Here is a 25,974-nt window from a genome sequence, read left to right as displayed (position 1 = left end):
GTGATGAATCATAATTCACCTCGTTCAAGAACATAAATCAACAAAGAACATTAACTCACACTAGTAATGAAAATGTGAAATTAAACCAGCAAAGATCAATCAATAAGCGTGAATTGTAAACTTGAACTTTAATGGCATTGAACTGAAAAAAATAAAGATGACACCTTTCCTTAATGAGGTTCGAACACAAGTTAGAGTAACTTGTGCCTACATTCTCAGGAAACAATCAACATTTGAATCTTTATTAATGGAAGCAATTGTGATTACAGAACTAATGAGCTAAACTAAGAATGATCAAATACAAAGGAGACTTGCTCATGACCCTCCCCAATCACTCTATCTCACTCTCTCTTCTTTCTCTTGAATCTGTTTAGGGTGATCACACTCCAGTCCCAAAACCAGGTGCCAAAAGCTATTATTTATAGCTCGAGCAATTTTCCCTCCAAGACCAACTAACATAACTGTCCTTTAAAAATGACAAATCTGAGAGTTCCACTTGCCACTTGTTGACTTATGTCAAAAACACTACAATATCCTATGTGGGAAGATGTATAAACTCAGATCTCAACTCAATTCATTTATATTGGGCAAAAATAGTCATTCTTCCTCAATCATTATTGCAAAAAATTGATAGTATTTGTTGGGCTTTTTTGTGAAAAAGCTCTGTTGTATATGCAGGTCCAGGAAAACTAGCTTGAGATTACGTTGGGAAATCCAAAGGCAGCTTGGGACTGAAAAGAATTGAGAGATGCAACATAGCTACTATTGGAAGGTATAAGATAATTAGTGGGTGCGTTGGATTCATTCCGTTTACTTATTAAAAGAAAAAGATTGGTAGAGCTATGTGGCTCTACAAGGGAGTAAAAGATATTGGAGGAAGGTAGTTATGGTGAAAGACATAATCAAAAGTAAATTAGAGAAAGCAGAATTTTTTTAAATGAAATTTGGGGTCTCCTTGTTGTACTCGAAGTTGTGGCTTAGATTGAAAAATAAAGTCTGGAATGTAGTTGTTTGGGCCAACTCCAAACAAGAGATAGACTTTTCTATTATTGATTGACAAAGGAAAGAGAGTTATTTGATTTGTGGATTTGAGAGAAAAACTCTTCACACCTATTTTTTTAAGTGTTATTAAAGTAAAAAAAAAAATTGCTCTAGAAGTGCTAAGCTGGCTAGATATTGGTACAAAGCAATACCAATTGGGTAGCCTTAAGAGCAAATATTCAAGAGTGCGCTGATAGGTGTATGTAGGAGGTGTGAATGCTATTTTTACCAGCTATAGTATGCTCAAAATGAAGCTTTGTGGAACTATAGTGTATATATGCAGGGGCAGATCCACATAGAGGCGATGTGGGGTAGTCGCATTTGCCTCTTGAAAAAAAAAAAATTGGGGAAAAATGTATATGTATTTTAGCTAGTTACAACATATATTTCTAAATAAAAGTGATATTTGTAAATATAATACAAGCTTTGGTATACTGGTATAAAGCTATTCCATGCACATAGTGGAGGTCATGGTATCTAATCCCAATAAAAGTATGTATACTTTAGTATTTGAATTTTATTTTTTGAACCTCTACCTATAAAACTTGTATTTATTGTCTTAATTATTGAACCTAATATTTTTATTGTTATTTTTTTTTTTACTTTATACTATATTTAATGATAAAATATACATTTGTATCAATTTTTAACATGTTATACAATGTAGAAAAAAAACGCCCCCCTCACAAAAAAAAATTGTGTCGCCCCCTCCCCTCAACTTGGATTTGGATCCGCCACAATATACATGATGTTGAAAAAGTTGTACAAAATATAAAAGAAACATTTAAAATAATACAATAAATTAAATAGATACAAAAAAAAGTTAGCGTCGAGGATAAAGATGGGCTCTGCAAAATTATATGCTGAGTTGAGTTTTGAGACATGAAAGGCAATTGTAATTAGTTGAATCAGTTATGTACTTGGTTAAAATGAAGTAATATTAATACTTTAGTATTTGAATTTTATTTTTTGAACCTCTACCTATAAAACTTGTATTTAGTGTCTTAATTATTGAACCTAATATTTTTATAGTTATTTTTTTACTTTATACTACATTTAATATTAAATACAAATTTGCATCAATTTTTAACATGTTATACAATGTAGAAAAAAAAAAAACGCCCCTCACTTACAAAAAAAAGTGTCGTCCCCTTCCCTCAACTTGAATTTGGATCCGCCACAGTATATATGAAGTTGAAAAAGTTGTACAGAATATAAAAAAAAAAACATTGATAATAATAGAGTATATTAAATAGATACAAAAAAAGTTAGTGTTGAGGATAAAGATGGGCTCTGCAAAATTATATGCTGAGTTGAGTTTTGAGACCTGAAAGGCAATTCTAATTAGTTGAATTAGTTATGTACTTGATTAATATGAAGTAATATTAATACTTTAGTATTTGAATTTTATTTTTTGAACCTCTACGTGTAAAACTTGTATTTAGTGTCTTAATTATTGAATACAATACTTTTATTGTTATTTTTATTTATTTTATACTACATTTAATACTGAAATACAAATTTGCATCAATTTTTAACATGCTATACAATGTAGAAAAAAAGCCCCCCTCACTTACAAAAAAAAGTGTCGCCCCCTCCCCTCAACTTAAATTTTGAATTCGCCACAATATATATGATATTGAAAAAGTTGTACAAAATATAAAAGAAACATTGATAATAATATATTAAATAGATAAAAAAAAAAAATTAGCGTCGAGGATAAAGATGGACTCTGCAAAATTATATGTTGAGTTTTGTTTTGAGACCTAAAAGGCAATTGTAATTAGCTGAATTAGCTATGTGCTTAGTTAAAATGAAGTAATATTAATACTTTTGTTTATTTACCAAAAAATATTTATAATTTAGATAAATTTTAAAATAATTATAGAGTTTAAAAAATCGGTTGGAAGGATTGGAATTCTTAGTTCTTTAAAATTTTAAAGAAAATGCAACTTCAAAAGAATTGTTAATGTTCTTATGATTTTACATGAGCACCATTGACGACAATGTATATAGTGCATACATTTCTTTATCTACATAAAATAGAGTTATACTATTATTATTATTATTATTATTATTATTATTATTATTATTATTATTATTATTATAGGGCTGTATATCGGTCGGTTTGGGCAGTTTATCCTATATATTTTTTAACACAATTTAAAGTTCGGGTTGCTAAAATTTAAGTGCAACCCGCCTAATTTTTTTTTTTTTTAAAAAAAAATCTGTAAACCGACTAATAGTTTGGGCGAGTTAACCTGCTCAAACCGGGCCAAACATTTTTTTTTTAGTTTTAAAGTCAAAGTCAATAAAAACTAAAAAATATCAGAGTCCACCAAAGCACAACACATATATACTTTGAAACTAACAATTAAGTATATAACTTTATATTATTATATATTTAATCATTTATGTTATATATAATAAAAACTAAAAAGTAAAAAAAAAATAAAAAATCTATAGTCGGGTTGGTCGGGTCATTCGGTTTAATTGGGTGGGTTGGACCTATTTTCAACCCGCCCAATTAACAAATTGGCAGTTTGTAATTTTTTCGGGTTATTTCAGTTTGTATTTTTTATCGATTTTTTTAGTTTGGTTTGAACGGGTTATTCGATTTGGGCAGTTTACAAATTTTTGTGTACAACCCCACTTATTATATATATAGATCATTATTCTCCAAATACACACACATGAAAAGATTTATAACAAGTCCTCAATACAAATCCTTGACAGTACAAAAATATGAAATCTAAACTTTTAATATATTGATGAATATTTGCCTAATTAACTAAAGTACAAAGATACATAGCGTAAAGCTTGTGAATTGCATGCGGTGGTCGTTAGACAAGTTCAGCGCTGAGTTAAAATAGATTATAGGTAAAAAAAATTCTTGAACCTTTATTTAAAGATAAATAATATTTATAAAAATTATTAAAAATATATATTTTTTTAAAATATATTTTTTTTATTTGAATCCCTAAAATGAGTGGACCCTAGGTGCGGGCCTAGCCCGTCTATACCTAGGGCCAATCATGTCGCTAGAAATCATTCTGATGAAGTGGTTTGGGTTAATACAACTAGATTAGATTTTTCAAATGCTCTTTGTAGTAAGGAGGCTGCATCTTAGCTTAGCACTTGATACAACAAAGTTCAAAGGGTACTCATTCATCATCATGGAGAGTAATTTTAGAGTGGTGATGAATTCTTTTAATCGCTTGTCATTTTGCTGGGAGATTGAGAATTATTATAATTTGTTTTTATTTTTGCTTAAAACTCTTTAAGTGAATTAACAGACTTATTATTATTTTATAATGTCCGCAAGATCTAAATTATTTATCAATGAATAAAAAAACAAAAAAGTGAGATATGGTAACATAAAAAATGAAGGGGTAAAATGATAACTTGGTTTGGTATGAAATTATTGGTGTACGTAGTATAATGATTTAGGTGAAATTGTACAGCTCATTCTGTTTGACCGGTCATATATTGATTGTGATCGCAAGTATTTATCAAAAGAAATAATAATTGTTTAACGTACCATCTTTGATAAGATTGCGTTTATGATATTTTGAAGAAGATTATAGAAGAGTAGAGTGATGAGTAAGTAGAGGAACAATGTCAGTTTGCAGGGGTCTACTCTACAAACACAATTCCATTTATTCAATCCAATCTTAATATTTGCAGTTGTGAATTTTATGCAAAACCAAACATCATTGCAAACCGCATATGATGTGATGTTCTTGAATGATTGTTTTTCAAACTTTTAGAGACTTTTTTTCTTTTTTCTTTTCTGCCTCATACCACTTTTTTCTTTTCTTTTTTGATTAAAAAGATTCTTTCTCGAAAGAAAAACAAAACAAACAAAAAAAATGTGGGCATCATGTTTCTCTCCCAGTACTTTTCTCTTTTTCTCCAATTAAACCAGATTTTTACTCTTCTTTCTCGAAACCTAATGCAACTCATATATAATTGATATGGGACCCTTTACGGTAGTGGATGCATTCAGCTTACATGTATATTATATATATTTGTATGGTTTATATAAATGGCTAAGAAATTGTGATAAAAGGAAAAAGGCTTTTCAAGCCATTCCTTCTCATTTGTCTCCTCCACGCATTGAGTCATTTTTGTAATATAAGCAAGCACTTAATCATCATATAGATATACTTTTTCTTTTTCACATTTGGTAAACCAAAAAAAAAAAAAAAACAGACTTTTTAGTTGATAAACGTCAATTCTTACCTGCCTTTTTTTTTTTTGTAGAGCTTATTATTATTATTGGAAATATTTACTCAAGTTAATTTAATTCCACTCTGAAGATGTATAATTATATATATAAAATATATGGTATTTCTAATGTGATTCCTCAAAAGTCAAAATCGGGTGTCCTAATGCACTATTTTTGTATTTTTAATATATATTTTTTTTATTTAAACGTTTATATATTACAATCATGTTTCACGGGAACTCGAACTATGACTTCTAACACACACCCACCTAAACAATTATAATTTAATTCTTTTATATGATATATATATTGTAGTTATTTAAAATATAAATTTTTTTACATAATATACCAAATAATACAATGTATATTATAATATAAAAAGAAAAGTAACTAGTTTCCGGATGCACCATAAAATTTTCCCATAGTCAACCATAATATAGTTCTAAAGATATCATAAAGTTAATAATGTATATAATCAAATTACTAAATGATTATATCATATAGTGTATCTATTGACCTTGCTAGCTAGCATCGATCATGTATAATAAAATATCTTCTACAAAAAAAAAAAAAAAAAAAAAAAAAAAAACAAACCAAAAAATCAAATTTCACTTATTAATTAATATACATATAACTATTTGCCAGTTTTGGATCAAATCTATACAGGGTATGTAAAAGAGAAACAACTGAATCAATTATTACTAAAATCATATTTTTTTATATAAATTAATTTTTATTATGAGCTACATTTAGTCCACCAAGCAGAAGATCACAGTATCAATTCGAGTATTAGATTAGATCTATATAATCATATTGATCTCCTTATATAATATAGATATTAGATATTGGCAAAATCGGTATATTCTGCGGGCCAAAAAATATGGATCTTTTGCTCTTGAAAAAAGGTTTTTTTTTTTTTTTTTTTTTTTTTTTTTTTTTTTTTTTCCTATAAAAGGTTTAGCTTAATTGATTTGAAAGCACACGTTTTTCTTACAAATAATAGCTTTGAGAGAGCATTAAAAGGGTTCTCCTAAATATAGAGTTCCAGTACGCTTTTAACTTCAGGACATAGACAATATCATTTGGTGCCATTACTAGTGGAGTAAACAATTACTAACAAGTATATTTTTCAGAAAAATATGTCAAATAAAAATTAATATATGTATATAATATAGCCTCTATATATTTGTATTCTTTTTCCCTTATACTATGCTTATCTATAAGATTTTTCCACCATGTGTCATAATAGCTTCTATTGTCTAAATATTCAAAAATGTAGATCACTCACTAAAATATTACCATAAGAAAAAAAAAAAATGATCATCTCATAAGAATGAAATATAATTAAGTTCCGGTTTTGTTTGTTGTGGCAAATTATTATTAGTCTTCCCCATGATTATATATATTCTTAATAAAGTGATAATGCATATTATGGCCGTGGTGGCTATAGAAACTACTTTGAGACAGTTCCATGGTGCAATCATTTTATTAGTTCCTTTTATACTTTCTAATTAATTTATTTGATATTGATAAAATGTACTATAGTCTATATAGTACTATAATTTGACAGAAACTTAATTTAGAATATCAAAAGAGGACCACAAAAGGGAGTGAGCTTATTTTGCTATCTGAATAGTTCAAGTCTTCAAGAAAGAAGTACAAAGCTGATACAATTGCTCAATATATATATATATATATATACATTAATTATACAGAATATATATAATATTATAGGATGATGATGATGAGTGGTAGTAGTAGTAGTTGTTAATAAACTAGTGGTCCTGGTTCAATCCAAAATAACCTAAACGCAAATGGTGTTGTCACCAAAGTTACAATGCACATGACTGTATTAGTTATACCCAAACTCATGTCATAGACAAGGGTTGGACAATATAACTCTTTTTTTTTATTTTCCAGGAATTAAACTTTTATTAACAATAATTAAAGTTTAATATATTAATAAGAAAAGACAGGTAATTTTTAATTAATTTACTATCCACTTTAAATGTTTGCATAATTAATTTATGAGAAGGTTTTATTAGTTGTACGGTGAACATTAAAAATGCCTCAATAAAACTAAAAATCAAACTTGCAATATTATCTTACAAAAAACCAAACTCATTACAAAAGGAAGAACGTTTCGTAAAAGTAGAAACCAATGCTAAACAACAATCTAGACTTTACAGAACAAAGAAGAGACCAAGAGTGTGAGACCAATCTAACACTATCATTAATACTGAAAGCCCCAAGTTCTTGTCTAACCTATCTTTTTCATATTTAGATTGATTTTATCTTGATTTAAGCTTGAATATAAAAAGAACAAAATCAAAGATTCAACACCAGAATTTTACAAGCTTCACCTGCCCTAGAAACTCATTCTAGGCGGCTAGTGCTTGGGTTCCCCGAACCAGGGTAATACCTTTCACTATATTCAAAGATGTATCTTACAAAAACCAACAATATTGTAAACAATACACTCTTTTACAAAATACAGTGAATCTATACCCATACCAAGCAAGACCCTTGATTGGAGACACAAGATCCCCTTGTGTGAATGATGAGCTCTCTTCAACACTTCTTCAATCTGAACTCCCTTCAGATCTGGTGATGAAGATGATACTGAAATCCCTTCAGTCTAAACTCAACATCTTCAAGCTTTGATCTGCAACTATGGAGTAATACCTCCAAGCTCAAAGATCACCTGCCATGGAACATAAAGAAGAAACAAGAAGAAAGAAACGTAATCCCTAATCTCCGATCAAAAAGTTCGTCAACAAAATACTCAGAAATCGTATTTATACCCAGCTAAACCAAGAAACCCGAAATAGACAGCTGTTACCATCTGAACAATTAAAACCTAAAATAACTTTGCTGACGTGGACTAACACTAACAGTACGAACTCCAGACAAAACACTACGAGTCCCAGACGCAGCTGGAATGCAACAGGACATAATTTGTCACTACAGAAAATAAAGGTTCTTACAATCTCCCCCTTGACAAATTATGGTCAATGACAACAATACCAGTGCAAAACAAAACAACCATCAAAATATAACAGAGTCTAAACAAACAGAAAAGCAAACAGCAAATGCAAGTATTTCTCCCCCTTCATTGAGCATAATCCATGTCAATAATATTGTCCTAAACCAAATTCTCCCCCTAAGAAAATAAGAAGTTTAACAAAGAGCTCCCCCTGAATGGCGACAGAAAATGCAACATAAACTCCTCATTGCAAAGAAATTCTAAAGTATCTATTACAACATTAAAAAAGAAAGTCAAACCATCTCACAACATGACCTAAAACATATGGATATTAGATATAAAAAAAATGAGAGATTGACTAAGCAAAACAATCAGATCACCACAATATTACGAATGATGCTACAAATGAGATTTATTTTTATTTCAATCAAAAACATGCCAAATGATATATCTCAAGAATTAACATGTTCAACTTGTAAAGAGGAAACACAATGAGTGGCCTAATCAATTAACAAGTGAGCAATGATCATTTGAGCAAAGAACAAATTCATTCAACTTCACAATGAGCCATACTTAATAAAAAGATGAGACACCTTCTACCAATCCACATATTCACACACACTTGAGAAAGACAATAAACAATGAATTTTTTTTTTTGCAGGATTTTGAACCAAGATTTTTCTTCGGTGTGTGCTAGTGACCTCAAGTGAGAACATTGGCTCACTCTCACAATTTTTTATTAAGCTGCCCATTTTTTTTCTGCCTTTTTTATCTTTAGACACTCTGGCTCTTTCTTTTGCAACCAGCTACGACTTTCACTCTCCCTCAGAGATGTAGCCGTCCTCTTTTCATCAGAAATACTAATATAGAAGGAGCATACTACTTATTAGTAAATGGACTAAAGAGAGCTCTTCCCATTGCATCTAAAAAAGGTAGCCTTTTTAGCTGGGAAAAATAAAGGTTCAAAAGATCCTGAAAAATTCACCTATTTAGAGCTTCCTCGATAGAACTGGAGAACCTGTAGATGGGACATGAAGTGCCTCATAGAAAAAAAAAAATGATAGCAATCAAGGCTTAGCTGAACAAACTGAGAAAGATAATGATCATATACCACAACGAATTAATCAGATAGAACACATAAAAAAAAACTTCCCAAGTTGCACACATTAATACGAGACTTCAAGGCTTTATTAAACAAAAATCCAAGAGAGCATCAAGAATAATATGTGATTATCCAATGTATTTTTACTCAACCAATTCTAAAAAATGATATCCGTTATCTAGATATTTTGAGTAAACATGCATTTTGAGGAATGTTTGTGGAACTTTCATTATCACACATGATGACACATAAACAAGCAATGAGGAGCACTAGACAACATATCATGTGTGTATCATATTTCTTTTGAAGCAAGGGAGTACGATGTGCAACATGATCAAAACCAGCATACATTAGGACAAAAACATCATCCTTTCTTTGTTTAAACCCAAGATTCAACAATATAAGGTTTAGAAGACCATACCATAGCACTAATAATAGTGAATGAGCTCTTGAAAGACGAGGTGATGATTTAACACTCTTATTTCTTTTGGTTAAAACTTTTGGAATAGCAGTATAGTCTTCAATATCTGATTTATCCAATGATGCACTATTACATATGACAACATTGTCCAACAAATAACTACCATCACTAGATCTCTTCCCTGTTAAGACTGAGCACCCATCAGATGAAACTAATAAACAATGAGTTTTAGAAAAACTTACAGTGTAATTTGCATCACAAAGTTGACTGATGCTTATCAGATTTGCCTTGAGCCCTTTCACATACAGTACTTCAGTAAGAGGTGCAGCTCTACTCATCACCAAGTCTCCTTTCCCAATAATCTGGCCCTTATTTCCATCACCAAAAGTGACAGCTCCCTCCTTTGCTTCTTTGTAATTGACTAACAAATTTCTTGTTGCCAGTCATGTGTCGAGAGCAACCACTATCCAAGTACCACTGTCCTTCCAGAAATGCAGACAGCGAAACTTGAGCCACCAACCCAACATTCGATTCACGATCACCCCTCAATCTCCACTCACTTTGAGATCCTTCCTTTCGAGTTTTATTGGGTTTTTGAAAACTCTTAGGTCGATTGATCATAGCTTTCAAGTAGTTCTGCAGCTTATAGCATCTGGGTCGAATATGACCCCTCCTGTTACAAAAGTGACACACTGGGATGAATCTCTCCATCTGAGATATATTCTCCGTGGAAATTCTTCTTCCTTCTAACTTCACCTTGGTAGGTCCAGATGGAACATGGAATTTTCTAGTGGGGTCTGAGGATTCAGGTGTCGAGGGAAGTGATGATTGCTTGTCAGCCTTTTTGTTCAGGTTGATCACTGGTGTAGTGGACTCTTCTTCCCCCAAGTTATCTCCTTGCTTATACAACATCTTGTATCCAATAGAGGTTCGATCACCATAAGGTTTTTGAAGTTGAAGAGTTTGATTGATGGCAGCCGTTCCTGGAGGGATAAACTCTAAAGCCTGTTTAGCTCTTATGAGTTCAGCTGAAAGCTTGTAGATCTCATTGTCCTTCTCATCAAGAAGTTTGTTGAGATTCTTAACAGTGTCCTCGAGCTTGACTTTTTCAGACTCTATCTGCTCCTTGACACTATTCAGACCTCTAATCTTCTTGGTCATATATTCTCACTGAGCAAACATCTCTTCATATGCATTTTGTCTTCCATTACTGTCGACTTCAGACACAGTGGAGACTCCATCATCCTCAGATTCAACAGACTGATGACTTTGAGCCATGAAAGCCACTACCTGTTTATCCTCATTAGAACTTTTTCTTGCAATAGAGTCTTTTTCTTCGTCACTATCGCTCCAGGTGGCAACAAGGGCTTTCTTCTTTTTGAGAGTGTTGGCACACTCGGCCTGAATGTGTCCGAACCCATCACATTCTCTACACTGAATGCCCACACTACTACAATTTGTCATTTTAGTGACACTATATAGTGACTCGCAGCAAAGTGCGGGTCACTAAAGAGTTGGGAGTGATTTTTAGTGACATGCAATATTAGACTCTAAAAATTGAGTGTTAGTCTCTTGTAATGTGGGTCACTAAAAATATGGAGTGTCACTAAAGAGTAAAACCCAAAACAATTTTATTTTTATTAATATAAAAAATATTGGCATATAGTGACACGCCAGGCGCGAATGGATAAATATATCCCCACGCATCTGGCGTGTCACTATATCATTACCTAATATTTTTATAAAAAAAGTACAACTGTAATTAATAAATAAAAAAAATAAAAAATATATTTAATAATAGTAAATCTTAATTATTCATGCAACTCTTTCTTTCTTAATCAATTTAAATTCTCAATCAATTAAAATATTTACCAACTAATATAAAATATTAAATAATAGAATATAAAATAAATATAATACAATAAACATTAAAAAAACTTAATAAAAAAAGAAAAAAAAAGCTAAGTATAATCAGCCCATTTAAAAAAATAATATATAATAAACCTCTTTCTCTCTCTCTCTCTCGACTATTCCTATTCCATATCAAGAAAACCCGTACTGAAGGTCACTAAATATTACTTTTACTGACACCCACATTAGTAACACGCAATGGAGTGTCACTAAAAATCTTTAGAGTCTCTCAAAATGGGTCACTGAATCCCATTTTTCTAGTAGTGCCATGCTCTTATTGTCACTGGGTTGCTGACCATGCCAGAAGTTCCCAAGAGGATTTCTTTTGGAAGCATTTTCCTTACTCTCAGAACACAGTTTCTTGTACTTATTTTACAAGAATTTTGCATAGTTCTTGGTGAGCAAATCTACAGCTTCATCTGAGAAACCAGCAGTCAAATCTGGGATAGACTTCTTTTCTTCTTTATGAATGAACGCAATATTGTTGTCCCCTTTTTTTTTTTGTTCACATCCTTCTTCTTTTTTTCTTTCTTCCACCTTGTTAATGACATTTCATAATTCTGCAAGGATCCAATCAGTTCATCAAGATCCAGTTCCTCCACGTCTCTCATTTCTTCAATGGAGGTTACTTTAGACATAAATCTCCTAGGTAGAACTCCAAGGACTTTACGAACCACCTTTGCATTTGAATAAGTCTTTCCCAAAGCATAAGATTCATTTGATATGTCACACAATTTAGCATGGAACTCAGCCACCGTTTCTTCTTCCTCCATTGATAAATCTTCAAACGCTTTTGCCAAAGCACGAAGACGGGATTTCTTTACAGCATCCGTTCCTTCATTTTTAATTAGAAGTTTTTCCCAAGCCTCTTTGGCCATCTCACAGTTTGCAATGACCTTCAATTGATTTGTGGACACTGCATTAAATAGAGCATGCATGGCCTTCGAATTAAAATTGGCCCTCTCCATCTCATCTGGAGTCCACAAGCTCATAGGTTTTGGTTTGGTGACACCATTATCCATCACCGTTGGGCATGTCCAACCATCTTCTATGGCCATCCAAACTCTTTCATTCACCGCCCTCAAGAATGCTCGCATTTTGGTTTTCCAGTATGGGTAATTGGCACTTCCAGCATTGGGGGTCGTGATATGGACCCTCCTTCTCTGAACATCTCCATTCCTGTACGAATCAAGGAAAAACAAAACAAAGATAGAGAGCAGTATACTCCCAGAGTCGTGTCTGGAGAGGGGGTTAGCTCCAACTGGGTGTTGCAGAAAGGAAAAAATGCAGAAAAATTAAGAATTGCAGCAACAATGAATTTTAGTATAACGAATCTAGCGAGAACTCTAAGGATCAATATTTCTAACAGAAATAGCTGGCTTTGATACCAATTGAAAGCCCCAAGTTCTTGTCTAACCTATCTTTTTCATATTTAGATTGATTTTATCTTGATTTAAGCTTGAATATAAAAAGAACAAAATCAAAGATTCAACACCAGAATTTTACAAGCTTCACCTGCCCTAGAAACTCATTCTAGGCGGCTAGTGCTTGGGTTCCCCGAACCAGGGTAATACCTTTCACTATATTCAAAGATGTATCTTACAAAAACCAACAATATTGTAAACAATACACTCTTTTACAAAATACAGTGAATCTATACCCATACCAACCAAGACCCTTGATTGGAGACACAAGATCCTCTTGTGTGAATGATGAGCTCTCTTCAATACTTCTTCAATCTGAACTCCCTTCAGATCTGGTGATGAAGATGATACTGAAATCCCTTCAGTCTGAACTCAACATCTTCAAGCTTTGATCTGCAACTATGGAGTAATACCTCCAAGCTCAAAGATCACCTGCCATGGAATATAAAGAAGAAACAAGAAGAAAGAAACGTAATCCCTAATCTCCGATCAAAAAGTTCGTCAACAAAATACTCAGAAATCGTATTTATACCCAGCTAAACCAAGAAACCCGAAATAGACAGCTGTTACCATCTGAACAATTAAAACCTAAAATATCTTTGCTGACGTGGACTAACAGTAACAGTACGAACTCCAGACAAAACACTACGAGTCCCAGACGCAACTGGAATGCAATTGGACATAATTTGTCACTACAGAAAATAAAGGTTCTTACAAATACTAATATTTCTGCTTAGACAACTTAAAAATTTCCTACAATATACTATAAAGCAAAGAATAAGTTCATATAAAAGAAATTGTATTAAAAATGGTAAAACATATCCTAATAAGATAAATATATTAAAATAAAGATAAAAGATAAACAATAAACTACCTAATAAAAAAATAGCTCCATAATTCCTTCACAGTTAGTATGTAAAATAAACTACCTCGTATAAACTTACAAAGAAAGCATACTCCAAAATTCTAACCAGTATAAATCTTATAGCAAAAAAATCATAGAAGTCTTTACATTCAAAGTCATAAGAAAAAATCAAGTGTTAATCACAAGAAAATAAAAAAAAGGATGACAATTATAGAAACTTAAAAATCCACTTACACCCTAAAAACAAATACCCGAACTTGTCTTTAAAACCATCAACACAAATAATTACTCCCTTCAAAAAATGAAGACAACAACAACTCTTCAAAAAAAAAAAAAAAATACATATATATATACACCATAAAAATGTTGGGAATATTTTATCAGGATCTAGATTTACTAACAAGTATGTTGAATTAACATCTTAAATATGAATTCTCTAAAACAATGAAATATACACATAAGGGTTTAAGAAAATCTTACATTAATAGCAGCAGAATATAATGACTCCTTCCGTTCAAGATCTCTAGCCCTTGATTCCTTTATGTAGCAGAGCATTATCAAGATCTGAACCTAGATCTCTTTCTCTCCTTCGGGTTTGATTACCACCGTCTTACTCACTATGATTGAGTACTTAACTTGCTATGTGTGGGCATAACACTCATCACTAAGGGTTTGAATGGTGAAGAACAATGAAGGAGGTGAGAAAACACCTAGGAAGGAACTCTCTCATCTAGGTTGGTTGAATAGTCAAGTTGACAAAAGTTGGATGAGTGAGAGTATCATGTTCCTTTTATAGTGTTTCAACTAGGGCTTAGGGTTGAATTATATGAATTAAAAAAAAAATAAAATATTGGGCAAAATTTCACACTTGGCCGTACACTTTAGTAAGCCAATTACTAGTTACAATTTTGCCACTTTTTCCAACCACTTATTTTTCTTTTCAATAATACCATATTTTCCAATTTAAACCTATAAATGCCAAAACTATTTATTTAATAATTATAATTAATTACTAAATAAAATTATCATTTATGTAAATTATTAATTAGACCATGCAAAGTCTCTTAATTAACAAATTGACCCCAAAATCTCTTTCTTCACAATTAAGGCCTTACTTAGTGAAAATTCTTAAATAAGACATAGTCTAATTTTAGAATTATAATTGATTAATTAAAATCAATTAACTGAGTCTGCAAGCAGTATTATCTCAACTAGTGAGGGGACCATGGGCCTGTATCACCGAGCTTTCAATAAGTAGATCTAGAATTCACCAAGTAAATTCTCAACTTATTAATTCCTCATTGAACCACTATAGAACTTGGAATTGAATACACTCTCAGTTATATAGAACGCTCTATCTGTACCACGATATAGATACGTTATGATTATCCATTGTTACAATCCTAATAGTAAAGGATCCTCTATAGATGATCTACACTGAATAGGGACCAATTTACCGTTCTATCCTTCAATGTATTTTATCCTTAAAACACTTAGCTACCTATAAATGATATTTCAGTCTACTAATATAATTACTGAAATGAGATCTCAATCATTTATCTCTATTCAGCCAAGCTCGAAGGAAATCATCGTTTCACTTCTAAAAACTTATAGAAGCTATAAATTTCATATCTATATTTAGCGCTCCCACTCAATTGTACTATCATGTTCCCAAAATACACGTATCCCCCAGACCAAAAGGTAGGCTTGACTAACAAATCAAAGAACACAAATAACACTCTCGAGATCGAACCTAACCATGTCAGGATTAAGATCCATAGACCTAAGATCAACCATTGATATTGACTTAGAAAGATATAACGGTAAGTTTAGGATATCTTATCTAAGATCAATATCGGTTCCTTCTAATGTATACTCCATACATCCGATACTGGTAAACTTTACCAATACCCTGGAAAGGACATAACCTTTATCCAAGGTGTAAGTATACATATCGCTGATTATCATGCCAGTCTAAATCTAGTGAACTGACAAATTAGGAAATTAAACTTTTGAACTTATAATCATGATTATATTCCACTGTGCTGACGACACTATAATCATGAACAAATACATATGTTCTGGACTTAATAGAATTTATACATTAAACATAATCATGAAATAAATCATGTGAACCATGCAACATAAAATACAATTTCTGATCTTTATTAATTAGTAAATCTAATTATTTTGAAATGGGTGTTATTTAGGGCAAAAAACCCAACAAAAAAGACATCCATACCTCATCATCATAATAAATAAGTTACCAAAAGTTAATCAAGACAAAAGAGCTAGACAATAAAATGTTATAAAACCCATACCAAGTAAGGATTTGCATAAACACCCAAGCACATTCCTAGAAGTTTCTTGAAGTATCGCCTCAATACCTATAGTATTAGAAGAAACATCCACTGACACATCAACATTTAGTTTATAAGCTCCCAAAGGTGGAATAATCACGAGTACAAATATAAGAAATTCTCGTCAGTCAGAAAATTATTTATTTAAGATCGACTCTATTGAAATTTGTCCATTTGTTGAAAAACGACAACTATAATTGAGTATTGTCATCAGCTTAAAAAAGTTATTATGCATTACCTTTCAGTTTACAATAGTTACTTAATTAGTAATGAAAAATGTGTGTTTTTACTTAATTATCGATGGTTTAAAATTGAGGGCTATACTAATAGCGACAGTGCAAAACTGTCGGCTATACTTGGGGATATTTAATATCCTAAAACCCAGTTTCAAATCTCATTCTCTCTCTTTCTCTCTCTCTCTCTCTCTCTCTCTCTCTCTCTCTCTCTCTCTCTCTCTCTCTCTCTCTCTCTCTCTCTCTCTCACACACACACACACACACACACACACACACACACACACACACACACACACACTCCTGCGATTCAAAGCTCAATCCTAAAACCCCCCCCCTTCGAAGCCCAAACTATGAAGCTTCACCATCGACGAAGGCCATCCACCACCTAGAAACCCCCATTCAAAGCTCTCTCACTCTCTCATTCTCTGTCGATCCAATAGAGCTCCACCACTGACGACGATCTTCCTTCCTCTCGATCTCGCCATTCCCAACATCCACCATCTTCTCGGCTACACTACCGCCACCACCACCACCCCACCTCGGCCGCCAACCACTTTGTGGCCACCATTGGCGACCACCGACATTACTTTTTTTAGGTATATATATTTATTTCTTTGTTAATTTATATATATATTATAGTATATGTAGAAATTTTACTGTTTTAACCTACACCAACAAAATATTAGTTATCAGTATTTAAGGTTAAAAAAGACCTTTCCTTAGTCTAAATGAATTTAGACAAAACGACAAAGCTTTAATCAACACGACAACAGTCTTAGTGTCATTTAATATCTTCGGCTAGAAGACTTTTCAAGAAAAGTCTAGAAATCTTAGAAATCAAACACAACACACAATGAAGAAACACTTCCTGAAACCCTAGCAGAGCAAGTTATTCTCAAGAACTTGCTCGATCCTAAGTAGAAAACCTAGGATCTTCACCTTCACACACAAAAACAGGTTAGGTTTAAAGAAAACAAGAGAGAATAAGAGAGAAAACACAAGAATCATTTCAGAGTTCACCCCAAAATTAGGGCTACGTCTCTGTCAAGCTCATCTCAGAGATCTAGCTTTATATCCACTATCAACAATGGTGATTTTACAATTGTTGGAGCTTCCTGTCACACTATTTGATCAGGTAAGGCTCGATTCCTCTTTCCACAATTTTTTTGATTTATTTTTCTTCTCTGTTTAATAGCCCGATCTAACTTCATTTTTCTTCTTTGTGCATGTACTTCCTTCCTTCTATCTCCTCACCACGAGAGCTATCTCTCTGCCTAGCTTTTCCTCTCTGGATTTTGGAGCAGAAGTCTCGATCTAGGGTTTAATCTTCTCTTACTTCTTCTCCTTTTTTTTTGTTCTGTTCTACTTTTACTTTTAATTTCTTGTATTTTATAGTGTACTGAGTCGGTTGATCAGAGCTAGAAGTTAGTTACAAAAACTAGTTGTAACTAACTTCTGGTTCTTGGTCTTGTAGAGGCAAAGCCACCTAGGATGAGTCTTACTTTCTATTATTTTGTTATTGTTGTTGTATGGTGATGTGGATATGTTGTAAGTGGACTGATTATAAGTGGAATTTACTCAACAGTTTCCACCTGAATTCCTCCTATAATAAATTTTGATGTAGTATGTGTTTTTATCTCTGAGATTGCTAGCTTGATAGGTCCTACTGTTAGTCTCCAAGGTTGATTCTCAATAAGTTCATACAATGTACGAACTTATTAAAAGTCACAATTTCAGTACCCATGTCTGTTGGGTTGTCTTCAGTAGGCACCATTTCAATTTCAATTTCACCTCGAGTCACTTTATCTCGTATAAAGTGATATTTGATTTCTATGTGATTTGTTCTCTCATGGAACATAGGATTTTTGCATGAAAATATACAAATTTGAGAACTTACATTCATTGTATTCCTAAAGGCTTTTCAAGCCAATGAATTACTTAATAATATCGACTCGTGGACTAAGGCTAAGTAACGCCCCAACCATGTAAAAACTGTTTGTGTCTTTCCTGCATTTTCTCTTTTAGTTATTTATTTCTTCAATTATGATTATTTATAATTAGTTTTTCAAAAATCTCGATAAACAATAAGAAACTAGTTTATTTCCATAATTACAATGCAGAGATTGGAAAATCTAGGCTTATTGCCTTTATTCTTTAAATTTATCCCATAAATATAGGGATTATCTTCGTGATATGCAAGCTAGGAAATAACAATGTCCATCTCTAAAATTGGCAACTCACACCTCCTCGTCGGTGCATGCGAGCTATTTACCTAATAGAGCTGGTTGGATGTCCACCAGTGAGCTTGTCCGGACATCCTATCATTCATGAACGACTTTAGGCTTCATATCAATTTTCATAGCTTGCTAGGAGCATAATCATCCACCCATGTTATGAAATGTGAGAAACGTGTCACTTAGTCACATGCCACGTCATAGTGTAAAAATTAGGATAACTAACAATAATATTATATTTTACTAATAAATATATTTTTATCAAATAAAACTAAATAGTTAAATCCACTTTAATTACTCAATTGATAATTGATATAATTATACAAAATTATTATTTAGCCCTCAAGAATTATTTCTCATAGAAATTAATTTTTTCCTAATTGATTCCTAAAATTAAACCTTCTCTTGTACAATGTTGTATATAGGTGATCTGAGAACCATGAACTTATATGTTGAAGCTCTAATAAACACATGATTATTTTTGAACTTTTCAATAAAATAATCAAGTTTATTAATTTCATTATTGTTGGATATTTATTTTACCAGGATCTTAGATCTACTCACAAGTATGTTGTTTAACATCCTAAATATGAACTTTCTAAAACGATAATAAACACATATAAAGTTAAGAAAACCTTACATTGGTTGCAGCGGAATAATATGTCTCCTTCCACTCAGATCTCTAACCCTTGTATCCTTTCTGTCACAGAGTATTATCAAGATCTGAGCCCGAATGTCCTTCTCTTTGAATTTGATCCTTCACGATTTTCCAATCTATGATTGAGGTACCACTTGCTGTGTGTGGGCACTACTCTATCACTAAGAGGTTTCGAAATTATGAAGAAGAAAAGAGAGAGAGAGGGTCGGCTATAGAGAGAAAGTGGAAGACTCAGTTTTCTGAAAGGCAATCTCTTGAATTACTGACAAACTCTTATTTAGACTGAGCCATCACTTTCTATTTATAGGCAACTACTAAGTTTAGGTTAGTAATTATTTGGCATTAAAATAATGAAAATATTAATTGAAAAAACCCAATCAAGTGGCCGACCATAGGTGTTAATGGGCCTCACTTGGATTTTGCAGTTTTCACAATTTTTATTTCTATTTTCTCAAAAATGCCAATTTTTCAATTCTAACCATTTAAATGCCAAAACTAATTATTTAATAATTAAAATAGATTATTAAATAATGTTGTCATTTAATATAATTATTAATTAGACATATAGAGTCTCTTAATTAATAAATAACCATAGAATCTCTTTTCTTTACAATTTCACCCCTGCTTAGTGAAAATTCACAAATTAGACATAGTCTAACTTTAGAATTATAATTGATTAATCATAAATTACTTATTGAGTCTTACAAGTAGTATGGTCTCAACTAGAATGGGGACCATGGATCTATATTGCTGAGCTTCCAATAAGCCGAACCGAATTTACTAAGTAAATTTCCTAACTTATTAATTCCTTGTTGAATCCACTATTAGAACTTGGAATTTCACTGTCAGACTTATATAAAGCATTCTATATGTTCCACGATATAGATATGCTATCTCATTTAACCATTGTTATAATCTTAATGTGATCAAAGATCCTCTATATAGATGATTTACATCGAGATAGGATAAATTTACTGTTTTCACCCCTCAATGTATTTGGCCCCTTAAAACACTTAACTACCTGTAAATGATATTTTAGTGATCTAAGAAATAGTCACTGAAACAAGAGCTCATCCATTTACTTCTATTTAGCTAAGCTCGAAGGGAATCATCACTTGACTTCTATACACCAGTAGAAGCTATAGATTCCATATTTATGTTAAGCGCTCCCACTCAATCATACTATCATGTTCCCAAAATATACGTATCACTCTGACCCAAAAGTAGGCTTAACTAATAAATCAAAGAACATGAATAGCACTCCTGAGTTGAGCCTAAGCATATCAGGATTTAGATTCTTTTAATCTAAGATCAACTAGTGATATTGACTTCGAAAGATACAACAGTAAGTTTATAATATCTTGACTAAGTTCAATATCGGTCCAGTCCAATATATACTCCATACATTCGAAACTAGTATACTTTACCAATGTCCTGGAAAGAACATAACACTTACTCCAAGTGTAAGTACACATCATCGCTGATTATCACATCAGTGTAAATCCAAAACACTGATGAAACAGGGACTAAGTCTTTTGAATCATATAATCACAATCACATTCCACTGTGTTGACAATATTGTAATTGTGAATAAATATATGTTCTGGACTTAACTGATTTTGTGCATATATTAAACAGATATATTAAACCATAAGCATGAAAAATTCATGCAAACATAAATCACTTCAAATTTCTTAGATTGATAACTAATCAGATTGTAATGGGTTTTATTTAGGGCACAAAACCCAACAATTATTACTCCATTATAAATATGAAATTGTATTCTTTTAAAAATATAGAATCATATTTACAAATTTTTTCTAGTAGTTCACGTCCTACAATTATTAGTTCATAATTAGAGTTAGTCAAATTACCATTTTTTCCTTTTAATTATCATTTGAATTTTTTATCTACTATAATTCAATGTGAACAGTTAATCTATAATTTAATTATAGATTTGGATCCAACTGTTAGAACTTCCAGAATTAATACTATAAGGGAACTGATATTCGATCATTTTAAAAAATTTAGATTCTATTATTGAAAATTCTAGCCACTTATGTTATTAGGTTCCCAAAACAAAAGTTGTAAAAATTATCTTGTGTGAGAAACTTCAACGAGTTAATCAAATAACCTAATGAATACAAACACGAGTTCATGAATACTTAGGATAAAGATTGATCTACTAGTGATTATCGTTCTCATGTGAATAACTCTTTTATGATAAACGACACGTTAATAAAAGATGTTACTTTATATCGTTCCAGTCATGTATAATCAAATTATACACAATATATTTATTAAATATCTATCGACATTGGGGTTTGAATCAAAATCACACATACTAGAGTACAGTGCTTAGTAAACTGTACTCGGTAATTTCATATTAAAGATTCCATATTTTAGTACACTACTAACTTATTTTATTCATGTTGTATGATCTTAATTTTCTTGTACTTTCTTACATGATCATACATTCTCTATATGAATATAGAATTTTCATATATTTATGAATTATATTTCTATAATTAACATATTCATTTATCTTATACTTGCATCTCATATATTAACTAACATATTATCCAATAAAAAATTACTTTTAGGGCATAAACTCTAACACTAGCTTAGTTTCAACAATCATTTTAGAATTGTTGTGCACCCTCATATGCTCCCGTGCTTTTAGAATGTTTTTAAGGTTAACATGTAATATTGATCTGTCATGATGTTTTTGTGGGCCCTATAGACGCGTAGTCTATTCTCTATTTGTTACGTAATTTGATAAAACAATATAGACAACATATAGTATATTATTTATTTAATATGATATTTAGTTTCTATTTCATTACATATAATGAATATATAAATATTTTTGGCATCCTATATATATATTTTAATAACAGTATATATAATTTTGTTAATATTATATGTATTATTAAGTAATAATATACGAATTTTAGTTTTGTTAAAAAAATTATAGAATATAAATTTATTATTATAGTACATTGATTTTTTATGTTACCGTATCAGGTATCAAATATATCGTGATACACAACATATATATAAATATATATTTATATTTGATCATATAATATATTTAGTTTTGTTATATTAGTCATTTTGCTAAATTTTTGAAAAAAGACATATTTACTTAATTAATCTATTTATGTCATTTCTTTAGCCCTATGTTATTGAGATCAATTTTGAAGGCTTGTAGCTCGTCGTTCTCCTTAACTTACTCTAAATCTTTTCCACAGTGGGCTTTAAGATTTTTTTGTTTTTTTTGGAAAAGGGCTTTAAGATTTTTTTAGTTTTTAAAAATTTAAAAGTATTATTTTCAATAGAACAATATAAATTATTATATGCAGTATATTTTTGGTTGATTGTACTTTTGAAAAGATTAAAACTTAAAAATATGCATCTTTTTATTAAAATGGGAAATTTTTAATTTTATGGTTTTATTTGGTAAAATTTACAAATATGATCTTTTTTTTTTTTTCCAAAAAACTTATTTTTGTGAAAATTAAAAAAAAAAAAAGTAAAATCAAATATGGTGAAAACAGTTTAGGTGAACTAGTCCTTAGGATAACCAGAGCGGCAAGGGTACAAGCAATTACCTTATAATATTTTCTCGATATTTTAAAGGGAAATTTTCACAATTGCACTATAATAGGAAAAACTTAACAAATATACGGTTACACCCCAAATTACAACTTATATATGGTAAGTGTAATCTAAATTACATAAAACACGGTATTAGCTTCTTCAACACCATTGATGCTAGTCCGACTGAAAAAAAAAATAGAGCATCCATTGATGCTCGACAAAGCTTGCTGAAACAAAGATTCAACAACATTTCAATGAAAAATCAACAAAGAACCTTTCTACTCTAACAATCAGACCCACAGAAACAACAAAAAAACATCAACAGAGGTGAATTCATCAAGAGCAATTACTCATTGATCAAAACTGCTTACACAGAGGTATCAACGATTCTATACTATAATCTCATAAATAACTGAGGTATCAACAAACCTTCTTCTAAAATTGTAATTTGAATGTTGCAGAGCATTCAATAAATATACGAGACATTGTTGATCGGATCGAGCTCCCTACTGAATTCAAATTCAAATTGAAACAGGTATTAAATTAACAACCAATCGACAAACTTCGAAATAAAAACATTCACATAACAAAACATGTAATTGCTGTTTGATTGTTGGAGATCGTAGTACAAATGAGTTGACAAAATTGAGGATCGCAGCTCCCTATTAATCCAAAAGGTATGAAAAAAGAGAGTAAAGAAACACACCATTAACAGACAAATATTTATACTAAAAAACATAAACTTGTTTTTAAATTGTTGCAGATCATATAAGGATGAGTTGAAAATCGTTGATCAAAGCTCCCAATCAAATCCAAACATACAATAACAAGGTATTGCATTACTTCTAATGATTGCATGTTAATGATTGAAACATTTGATTCACAAAAATTAAAAAAAAATCAAAATAAATAACAGTGAATAATTATTATTGTTTTTTTTTTGTTTAATTAATGTAAATCAATTAAATAATCAACACGTTGAAGAATAAAATAAAAAATGAAGATAAATAGTTACATTTAACTTGAAATTAAAAGAAAAATGTTGATTTATTGTTAATAATTTGGTTAAAACAAAAACATAATATTGCATTTAAAAAAATAACTAAAAATTATTGTTCATTTATTGGTTAAAACATGTAATTCAGATGTTTTTATATATGAAAAAAAAATAAAAATACATAAAAAAATCCATAATTTGGTAAATGATTCTTTAATGTTTCCATTATTCATGAATTAAAAAATAATTAAAAAATAATAAAGATTCATATATATTCAAACAAATAGAAATTATTGATTTAATGTTAATAATACAAAAAAAAAATTATTTGTCTTAAGAGCCTTTAGTAATTTTAAAACGTGGTATGGAAAAAAGAATATAATATTTAATTTTTTAAAAATGTTGATTTATTGTTTAATTATTGTTGCTTTACATTAAAAATACAATTTAATGGACATACTGTTGAATTGCAGACCAAATGGCATCAATACTTATACTAGTTCAAAGAATTGGACATTGGGATGAGAACAACCAGTACACTGGTTTTGAAGCTACTTGGATATGCATCTAAAAAAATTACAAGTATACAGAACTAGTGGACAGACTGATGAAAAAACGTAACTGCAACAACAATTCAAGTACCCTACAAATGTAGTTTCATTACAGTCTGGATATCCAGCATTAAAGATCACAGATGATGAAAGCCTGGAGTTTTACTTGCAGTTGAAATCAACAGAAAGGGATCTCACAAAACATCCTTTGTGCATAAATATAGTCCCCAACACAACAACAACATCACAAATACTTTTTTTTTTTTTTTACAGAGGTTGACAAAGAAAATGAAGTCCACATGCTTGAATATGGAACTCAATCAGGGGGAACACCAACACATCAACAACAAGAAAACCAAAAAGCAGATAATGATGAATTTGACTTTCTTGACTATGCTAAGATAATTGTTGCAGAAATGATGGCTCAACTAACAAGACAGACAAAGGATGAACAAGAAAGAAACGATGAAGAAGCACTTGTCATCATAGATAAACATCATCCAGAAATTGAGAAAGGGCAAATGTACAAAGATAAGGAAATTTTGAAGAACGTACTTAGCTACTTTGCAATAAAACAACAATTTCAGTACAAGGTGAAAAAATCTTGCACAAAGGAATTTCAAATTGAGTGTTTGGATAAAGATTGCAAATGGTCACTAAGAGCTTCAAGGAATGGGGCAACAGAGAATTTCATAATAAGAAAATACAATGAAAAACACACTTGCTCATTAAGCATCAGATTTGTAGATCAAAGGCAAGCATCGGCAAAAATAATAAGGGACTGTGTTAAATACAAGTTTTTGAACATAAAGACAACAGCTACACCAACAGATATCAGATTTGAGATGAATAACAAATATGGGATACAAATGAATTACATTAAGGCATGGAGGAGTAGGGAACATGCTCTAAACATAGTTAGAGAAAAAGCAAAGGAGTCTTATCAGTTGCTGCCTAGCTATTTCTATATGCTCCAAAAAACTAACCCAGGATCTGTAGTGCACATTGAAATTGAAGAAAACAACAACTTCTTGTTTTGCTTCATGGCACTAAATGCTTCACTGAAAGCATGGGAAAATGCAGACCTATAATAGTAGTAGACGGAACATTTCTTAAAGCTACATATGGGGGAACACTACTAACAGCTAGTGCACAAGATGCAGCAAGTAAAATATTCCCATTAGCTTTTTGTGTGGCAGATTCATAAAATGGTCTATCATGGGAATGGTTCTTTGAAAAATTAAGAGCAACATTTGGTGTTAGACAAGAACAATGTGTTATATCTGATAGACATGAAAGTATAATAAAGGCAGCTCAACAAGTCTTCCATGAAATACAACATGGATATTGTGTG

The sequence above is a fragment of the Cannabis sativa genome, chromosome 8, assembly GCF_029168945.1.
Source record: "Cannabis sativa cultivar Pink pepper isolate KNU-18-1 chromosome 8, ASM2916894v1, whole genome shotgun sequence".
In the NCBI taxonomy this organism is placed as follows: domain Eukaryota; kingdom Viridiplantae; phylum Streptophyta; class Magnoliopsida; order Rosales; family Cannabaceae; genus Cannabis; species Cannabis sativa.
Note: the sequence above shows the minus strand (reverse complement) of the source record.